We start from the raw sequence: 9,839 nt of genomic DNA on the forward strand, positions 1-9,839 counted from the left end.
TCTGCGCTGGGGGAGGCGGTAGACCTGGCCCCTGGGGTGCGGGCCGAGGTGGTGCGAGTGAAACGAAGCCCCCTCGCCCTCAGCATTCCAGTAGCCTGCGGACGGGCGTGGGGCCCCGGACACTGGAACGCAACACTCTGCAAAACCCAGTGGCCAGGGGTGCAACATACACGTGCACTGGGGGTAAAAGATCAGGAAACGAACGCATTCAGAAGTCAGGCCTGGCTAGGCTCGGTGGCTCACACCTGTATTCCAATACTTTGAGAGGCCAAGGTGGGAGGATGGCTAAAGACCAGAAGTTGGAGACCAGCCCCGGTAACATAGCGAGACCCCGTCTCTACAGAAAATTTTTTTGATTACCTGGGCATGGTGGCGTGTGCTTGTAGTTCCAGCTACTGGGGAGGCTGAGGTATGAGGTCACGTCAGTTGAGCCCAGTAGGCAGAGGCTGCAGTGAGTTATCATTGCATCACTGCACTCCAGTCTGGGTGGCAGAGTGAGACCCTGTCTCAAAAAAACAGAAAAAGATCAGGCCTTCTCCTTCCTAAGACATGCATGTCAGAATAATTCCAGTCTTTCAGCTGTCTTATATATATTGGAGGCTCTCCTCCTTCCCTCCTGGTGAGTGCATGTTTAAATTAACAAAATGCAGGGCTTGTAAATGAACGTGGTCGTGAGGTTAGAACGGAATCCCAGTCCAACACACCTAGGGCTCAGCTTTCAAAGGGCATTGTAGGCGTTGGCCAATCTGGCGGCTGATGCCCTTGGAGTTTAGCGCCAGTCTCCCTTGGAGAGCTGCCAGCTGTCCTGGATTTATGATGCAGAAGGAGCTCTGAATTCAATTTCCCTTGGGCACAGCCAGGGTCCTCAGCATGGGCCTCCTGGGCAGAAGGCCTCCCCTGGTCCCTGCTCCACATCTATGGATCTCCTCTCTCACTCCCCACATCTCGCTTCCAGTAACTCCTGAAGCATTGCTTGTGGCCCCTCCCAAGCCTTTCTGCTGGAACTCAATTGCATTAAAGAAAAGCAAACATTGTAATGGAGGAGATAGCTCATCTCTAATATAATTTTCCAGCAACTGTTTTATATTTACAAGCTGTCCATTGAACCAAAGGATTCTTCCGTTGCCATCTATCAAAGTGGACAACTTTCACCTTTTGGTTCGAGGTTGCAGGATGATTTCAAAGTTCAATCTCCTAATAACCTCAAGAATTAAACACCAAGCATTCTCGTGCAACCAAAGCCACGAGGGACACTTTTTTTTTTTCCCCCCGAGACCAGGTCTCGCTCTTTTGCCCAGTCTGGAGTGCAGTGTCTCGAGTGATCCTCACACTTCAGCCTCCCAAATAGCTGGGACCATAGGTACACGCCACCACGCGTCGGCTAATTTGTGTATTCTTTTGTAGAGACAAGATCTTGCGACGTTGCCCAGGCTTGTCTCAAATTTCTGGCCTCAAGCAATCCTCCCACCTTGGCCTCCCGAAGTGCTGGGATTACAGGCATGAGCCACCGCACCCAGCCAAGGGACACTTCTGCGTGCAAAGGTGTTTGATGGCTTGAGCGACAAAGAGGCACCAGAAAAGGGATCTGGGAGTCAGGAGATGTAGGGTTCAACCCCCAACCCCCAGACTCAGCTTCCTGATCTTGTTCCCGTCAGCTTTGTTATCTTGGAGATAAGAGCTTAGTTACGGAGAAAAAATGACAGTATTACTTTGAACTTGATAATGAGATATGTGGAGCTTTGAACTCAAAGATACTATCAATTATAAATGCTTTTTCATGTCTATTCTTAATTCTTTAGGTGTCTTAGAATGTGATCCACAGGTGCTTTTTTTTCTCAGAGTTTTAATCTGAAAGTGGCTTCTCTGATCTCCATCTAATCTAATTTTAATCAGACTAAAGCACAGCCCAGTTACATAAGCAGGATATTATATTATCCCCATAGTTTAGCCTGGGCTTGCATTTCAACAAATTCTGCAAAAACGTTGGGGGATAAAGGCTTTGGGTGTCATCTGTGCACTTTAATGGGGAAATTGGAAGACTTCAAAATCTTCACAACTTGAAGGAATTAATATCTAATGGAAAAATTAGATATTTGCAAAAAGAAGTGTTTTCCAGCATCTCTCAAATCCCACCAAGATAGCAATGATCTAATCTGCTTACACACATATTATCTCTACATACGGGAACTTTAACTATTTTAGTTATCCACTAAGATAGGCACTCACTTTATGCATAGTTTATGAGTGGTTTGCTCAGATGTTGAAAGTTTTATAAGTGAATTTGTAAGGAAAATAGTTCATGCAGCAGGCAACACTGCAGAATAACAAATATTAAACCCAATTATTAAATCATTGCAATCATTTGGTCAGATGATAAATATTTAGGCACCTCCTGTATTCCAGACACTGTCCTAGGTGCTGGGAAAATGATGAAAAAGATAAATTCAGTCCCCAGGAATTTGTTTTTTTTTTTTTTTTGACACGGAGTGTCGTTCTGTCATCCAGGCTGGAGTGCAGTGGCGCAATCTTGGCTCACTGCAAGCTCTGCCTCCCATGTTCTGGCCATTCTCCTGCCTCAGCCTCCCGAATAGCTGGGACTACAGCTACAGGCGCCTGCCACCACACCCGGCTAATTTTTTGTATGTTTAGTAGACATGGGGTTTCATTGTGTTAACCAGGATGGTCTCGATCTCCTGACCTCATGATCCACCCTCCTTGGCCTCCCAAAGTGCTGGGATTACAAGCATGAGCCACCACGTCCGGCCCAGTCCCCAGGTTTATGGAACGGATGGCCTAGAAGGAATACAGCCATTAAGCAAATAAATATTGAATTGTAATTTTGACATCTGACTCTGTAGACTTTCTCATAGTATTTGCTGTTTCATGTGAATTGGCTTTGCAGCCTTAAAACTGCTTTAGGGGCTGGACGCGGTGGCTCATGCCTGTAGTCCTAGCACTTTGGGAGGCTGAGACTGGCAGATCATGAGGTCAAGAGTTTGAGACCAGCCTGGCCAACATGATCAAACCCCATCTTTACCAAAAATATAAAAAATTAGCTGGGCATGGCCAGGCACGGTGGCTCATGCCTGTAATCTCAGCACTTTGGAGGCTGAGCTGGGCAGACCACTTGAAGTTAGGAATTCGAGACCAGCCTGGCCAACATGGTGAAATCCCGTCTCTACTAAAACTGCAAAAATTAGCCAGGCGTGGTGGCAGGCGCCTGTAACCCCAGCTACTCAGGAAACTGAGGCAGGAGAATCACTTGAACCCAGGGAGTGGAGGTTGCAGTGAGCCGAGATCGTGCCACTGCACTCCAGCATGGGCGACAAGAGCGAGACTCCATCTCAAAAAAAAAAAATTGTAATTTTGACATCTGACTCTGTAGACTTTCTCATAGTATTTGCTATTTCACGTGAATTGGCTTTGCAGACTTAAAAGTGCTTCAGGGCTGGGCATAGTGACTCATGCCTGTAATCCCAGCACTTTCAGAGGCCAAGGCAGGAGGATCGCTTGAGCCCAGGAGTTCAGGACCAGCCTGGGCAACATAGCAAACCATATCTCTACAAAAAAATAAAATAAAACATAAATCACACCTGTAATCCCAGCACTTTGGGAGGACGAAGCAGGTGGATCCTTTGAGCTCAGGAGATCGAGATCAGCCTGGGCAACATGGCAAAACCCCATCTCTACAAAAAATACAAAATCTAATTAGCTGAGCATGGTGACACAAGCCTGTAGTCCCAGCTACTTGGGAGGCTGAGGTAGGAGGATCGCTTGAGCCTGGAATGCAGAGGTTGCAGTGAGTCGAGATCGCACCACTGCACTCCACCCTGGGTTACAGAGCCAGACCCTGTCTCAGGAAAAAAAAAAAAAAAAGTATTAGCCGGGTGAGGTGGTGCACACTTGTAGTCCCAGCTACTCAGGACGCTAAGCCCAGAGGTTGAGGCTGCAGTGAGCTGTAATCCCAACACCGTACTTCAACCTGGGCAACAGAGTGAGACCCTATCTCAAAACAAAACAAAACAAAAAAACTCCTTCAGGACACAGACCTTTATCCTGTCTCTGCTGTCTGCTGCAGGGTGTGGCCATGTCAAAAAAGCGACAGCAACAATATTTGTTACCACTGCTGGATGAATAGGGCCATCAAAAATGGGAAACATTTTGAAAACATGTTGAAATCCAGTTATCAGCGTTTTGACCACTGCAGAAATAGTTTAAGAAATCGAGAATGTGAACATTCCGGAAAGGTCAGAGGACTTCTTCTTTGAACATTCATCCATCCTCCAAGTGAAAGTCTGTGAAATCAGGCAGAAGTGTCCTCTCCCAGTGCTGAGGGTCCCAAGAGCCAAAACCCTGCCAAGTTTCTTGATGCTTGGCCATAAAGAGGCTTCCCGAGCTACCCAGGCTAGAGCTACTCCAGACCCTGCCTGGAGCAGCTCTCATCTCCCCTGCTAACGATTAAGAAATGCAGGCACGGCCGGGCGCGGTGGCTCACGCCTGTAATCCCAGTACTTTGGGAGGCCGAGGCGGGCGGATCACAAGGTCAGGAGTTCGAGACCACGGTGAAACCCCGTCTCTACTAAAAATACAAAAAAATTAGCCGGGCGCAGTGGCGGGCGCCTGTAGTCCCAGCTACTTGGGAGGCTGAGGCAGGAGAATGGCAGGAACCCGGGAGGCGGAGCTTGCAGTGAGCCGAGATCGCGCCACTGCACTCCAGCCAGGGGAACAGAGCGAGACTCCGTCTCAAAAAAAAAAAAAAAAAGAAATGCAGGCACAAATGTGATTGTCAGCAGATGGAGACTCAAGTAATCTGTTACATCGGGGAACTGTCGCAGTCCGAAGACACGCACTGTGGCTAGCTCACTGTCACCTTACAGGTAGGAAAGGAAAGGAATGTTTTCTGCAACCTAATTTCATTTAGGAAAGAAAACATCTCATTGGAATGGAGATGATCTCGTGCAAATTAACATGCTCCATTCTGCTCAGGCAAATGACAGGGCTCCAAGAGTCAAGTCACATCCTTATTAAATTTTCAAAAGCCCAGACATTCCAACCTTCACAATACTCTGTCTCTCTTTCCAGCCGTTCAATGCTGTCCACCTTGGCCTTATTCTTCTATCCCCAAAATAATCCACACAATTGATATCAGTTCCCTGGCCTCACATTACCAAGGGCAGCTTAATTCCTTTTAGATTGATTAGTGACTTGCATTTTTGTAAGAACAAAGGTAGTCAGATTTCTCTGTGGTAAACTTGGAACAAATAATTTGACCACAGTTTGAACTATTGGAAGAAAAACATTATATCCACTCAAAACAGCCTCAGTACTAAGAGTTATTATATACGAGGTGTTTTCTATAGTACTAAAAACGGTTATTCTTATCTAATTATTTTTTTTGAGAGAGTGTCTCGCTCTGTTGCCCAGGCTGGAGTGCAGTGGTGCGATCACAGCTCATTGCAGCCTCAAACTCCTGGCCTTAAACAACCCTCCCATCTCAGCCTCCCGGGAAACTGGGACCAGAGGCAAGCACCACCACACCCAGCTAATTTTTTATTTTATTTTTATTTTTGTAGATTCTCACTCTGTTGCCCAGATTGGTCCTGAACTCCTGGGCTCAAGCAATCCTCCTGCCTCAGCCTCGCAAAGTGCTGGGATTGCGGGTGTGAGCCACTGCGCCTGGCCTGGTTCTTCATTTTTATAGTATGTCCCTGACCTACTAAAATCAACAAAAAAAACTAATTTAAAAAATTAAGTTGGTCAGAGTTTGCAGCATGCAGCTTAAAATCATCAAGAGAATCCATCCTGGGATGCAGAGTGTACTACTGGACAGGCAATTAAAAAGAAAAAGGGTGAAGATGACAACCAACAAGATGTCGCACATCTGTGTCTGCGATCATGGTTCTTGGAATAGAAAATGTGCTCCAAGGCCAGGCGCGGTGGCTCAATGCCCGTAATCCCAGCACTTTGGGAGGCTGAAGCAGGCAGATCACGGGGTCAGGAGTTCCAAATGAGCTTGACCAACATGGAGAAACCCCATCTATACTAAAAAATACAAAAAGTAGCCGGGCTTGGTGACGCACGCCTGTAATCCCAGCTACTCAGGAAGCTGAGGTGGGAGAATCGCTTGAACCCGAGAGGCGGCGGTTGCAGTGAGCTGAGATTGTGCCACTGCATTCCAGCCTGGGAGACAGAGCGAGGCTCCGTCTCAAAAAAGAAAGTGCTCCTAGCCAGCAATCAAGCGTCCGAACACCAGTCACAGGGCGTTGTGAGCTGGAGGGCCTAGCGGCACCCAAGCCAATGTGATACTGTAATTTGGCTTACAGGACAGCAAAAGTCATCCATGAGTTCTGGTCATTACACCAAGTAATGACCTGTAATTGTCACTGTGTCCCACCCATGATATATCACAAGGTACCACCTAGGCTCTAAAATCAGATGGCCCAGGCACTTTTGTTTCTTGGCTGTGTGACCTTGGGCAAGTTGCTTCACCTCTCTGTGCCCTAGTACCTGTGAAATTTCTGTGAAACGGAACCAACAACAACCCCGGCCCATACAGTTACTGTGAAAACTAGATGCTGTTGTATACAGTGTGTAGCACACAATAAGCACTCAATAAACACTCGTCATTGTTATCCACAGAAGTAGGAAGTTTTCCCCACCTCTGATTCACAAGCCGGAGGGAATCTGTCTGCCCAGCTGGGAGGCAAAGCTGAGTTTCGGTGAGGGCTCCCTCCTTCCACCGCCACCTTCTCGTTGCTGTCTCTCCCTCCAAGTCTGCCTTTTGGAACTCACCCCTGCCATGGTCCGCGGTCCCCGCTTATGTGTCTCCACTGCATACCTCATCAGTCTGCCAAATAACTAGGTTCTTAGGGCCACAGACACATGTGTGCGTTTTCATAATGGAATCTGGGGACTCCAAGCCTCCTCTTTTTGTTAGTTTCTTGATTCAGCAACCTGCTTCTGGACAGGCATGGTGGTGCATGTCTGTAATCCCAGCACTTCGGGAGGTTGAGGATTGCTTGAGGCTAGGAGGTCAAGGTCAGCCCGGGTAACAGAGTGAGACCTTGTTGCTACAAACAAAACCAAACCTATTTCTTAGCCTCTCTACCACATAGACCCTGGGGATTCAACAGAAGACAGCAGACAATGACTTTTTAATTTTTATTTATTTATTTATTTATTTTTGAGACAGGGTGTCAGGCCCAAGCTGGAGCGCAATAGTGTAATCATGGCTCACCGCAGCCTCAGCCTTGCCAGCTCAAGCGATCCTCCCACCTCAGCCTCCTGAGTAGCTGACAGGGGCACACCACCACGCCTGGCTAATTTTCAAAAACCGTTTGCAGACACGAGGTCTCGGTATGTTGCCCAAAGTGAGCTCAAACTTCTGAGCTGAAGTGATCCTCCCACACTGGCTTCCTGAAGTTCTAGGATGACAGGCCGGAGCCACCGTGCCCAGGCAGTCAGTGACCTACCTTCAGTGAAGGACTTGTCAGAACCCAGCACCTGGAATCACTATGAGAGCCCCGGAAACCTTTACAACACCCTTATAGCAGCCAACTCTCCTTCGCTTAGAAAAGTTTAAAAAGAGACCAGCCTGGGCAACCTAGTGAGACCCTGTCTCTACAAAAGATTTAAAAATTAGCTAGGTGTGGTGTCACGCACTTGTACTCCCAGCCACTTGGGAGACTGAGATGGGAGGATTGGTTGAGTCCAGGACTTTGAGGCTGCAGTGAGCTGTGATCACGCCACTACTGCATTCCAGCCTGGCAACAGAGTGAGACTCTGCCTAAAAAAAAAAATATGTCTATATAGAAAAAATGTCTACATAGAAAATTCCAGTTGGGTGTGGTGTCTCACGCCTGTAATCCCAGCACATTGGGAGGTTGAGGCGGGAGGATCACTTGAGCTCAGTTTGAAGATCAGCCTGGTCAACATGGTGAAACTCTGTCTGTACTAAAAATACAAAAATTAACCGGGCGTCGTGGTGGGCACCTGTAATCCCAGTTACTGGAGAGGCTGAGGCAGGAGAATCGCTTGAACCCAAGAGGCAGAGGTTGCAGTGAGCCAAGATCGTGCCACTACTCTCTAGCCTGGGCAACAGAGTGAGACTGTCTCAAAAAAAAAAAAAAAAAAAAAAAAGAAAATTCCAAAGAATCTATAAAAACCTCCTAGAACTCATAAGTGAATTCAGCAAGGTTACAGGATATGAGATTAATATATATAAATCAATCATATTTCTATTAATATGTACTAGCAACGAACACATGGAATCTAAAATTTGAAACAAAATGCAATGTACAATTTCTTAAAACAAACCAACAAACAGGTGAGGACTGAGCCCGGTGACTCATACCTGTAATCCTAGCACTATGGGAGGCCAAAGTAGGCGGATCACCTGAGGTTGGGAGTTCAAGACCAGCCTGACCAACATGAAGAAACCCTATTAAAAATACAAAATTAGCCGGGCGTGGTGGCACATGCCTGTAGTCCCAGCTACTCGCGACGCTGAGGCAGGAGAATCACTTAAACCCAGGAGGCGGCGGTTGCAGTGAGCTGAGATCGCACCATTGCTCTCCAGCCTGGGCAACAAGAGCGAAACTCCATCTCAAAAACAAAACAAAACAAAACAAAACAAAAAAACACGAGTGTAAATTTAACAAAACATGTACAGGATTTGTATGTTGAAAATGACAAAGCACTGAAATAGAAGAACTCAGACTCTATCCAAATAAACAGGGAGGTATGTTGTGTTCGTGGATTAGAATATTCAACATAGTAAAGATACCAATTATCCCCAAATTGAGATACATGTTTAAAGCAATTCCTATCAAAATTCCAGCAAGATGTTTAGTAAATATAGCCAAGATTATTCTAAAACTTATATAGAAAGACAAAGGAACTAAAATAGTTCAAACAGGCTGGGCGCAGTGGTTCATGCCTGTAATTCCAGCACTTTGGGAGGCCAAGGTGGGTGGATCACTTGAGGTCAGGAGTTCAAGATTTGCCTGGCCAACATGGTGAAACCCCGTCTCTACTAAAAACACAAAAATTAGGGTGTGGTGGCACATGACTGTAGTCCCAGCTACTCCGGAGGCTGAGGCAGGAGAATCGCTTGACCCCGGAGGCGGAGATTGCAGTGAGCTGAGATAGCGCCACTGCACTCCTGCTTGGGCGACAGATCGAGACTTTGTCTCAAAAACAAATAAATAAATAAAATAAAATAGCTCAAACAATTTGGGAAAAGAAAAAGTAGGAGAAATCACTGTACCCAATTTTAAGACTTACTATGTAGCTCTAGTAATGAAGACTATGTGGCATTGGTTGAAAGGCAGATACACAGGTGAATGGAATATGGTAGGCAGAAGTAACACCACACAAGTACAGCCATCTGATTTTTTTTTTTCTTTTTTTGAGACAAGATCTGGCTCTGTCACCCAGGCTGGAATGCAATGGCATGACCTCGGCTCACTGCAACCTCCACCTCCCAGGCTCAAGCCGTCCTCGCACATCAGTCTCCCAAGTAGCTGGGACTATAGGTGCACACCACCATGCCTGAATAATTTTTGTATTTTTTGTAGAGACAGGGTCTTGCTATGTTGCCCACACTGGTCTTGAACTCCTGGGCTCATGCAATCTGCCCACCTCAGCCTTCCAAAGTGCCGGGATTACAGGTGTGTGCTAGGATTACAGTTAACTGATTTTTTGATAATGGAGTAACAGCCATTCAATGGTCTTTCAACAAATGGTGCTGGAGCAATTGGATATTTATAGGCCCAAAAAAAGTATAGCAATGTAAGAGTAGCCAATAAAATTGAAAAAAAAAAGAAACCTGACAAAAA

This window comes from Mandrillus leucophaeus, unplaced genomic scaffold (assembly GCF_000951045.1).
Source record: "Mandrillus leucophaeus isolate KB7577 unplaced genomic scaffold, Mleu.le_1.0 Scaffold521, whole genome shotgun sequence".
Lineage (NCBI taxonomy): Eukaryota > Metazoa > Chordata > Mammalia > Primates > Cercopithecidae > Mandrillus > Mandrillus leucophaeus.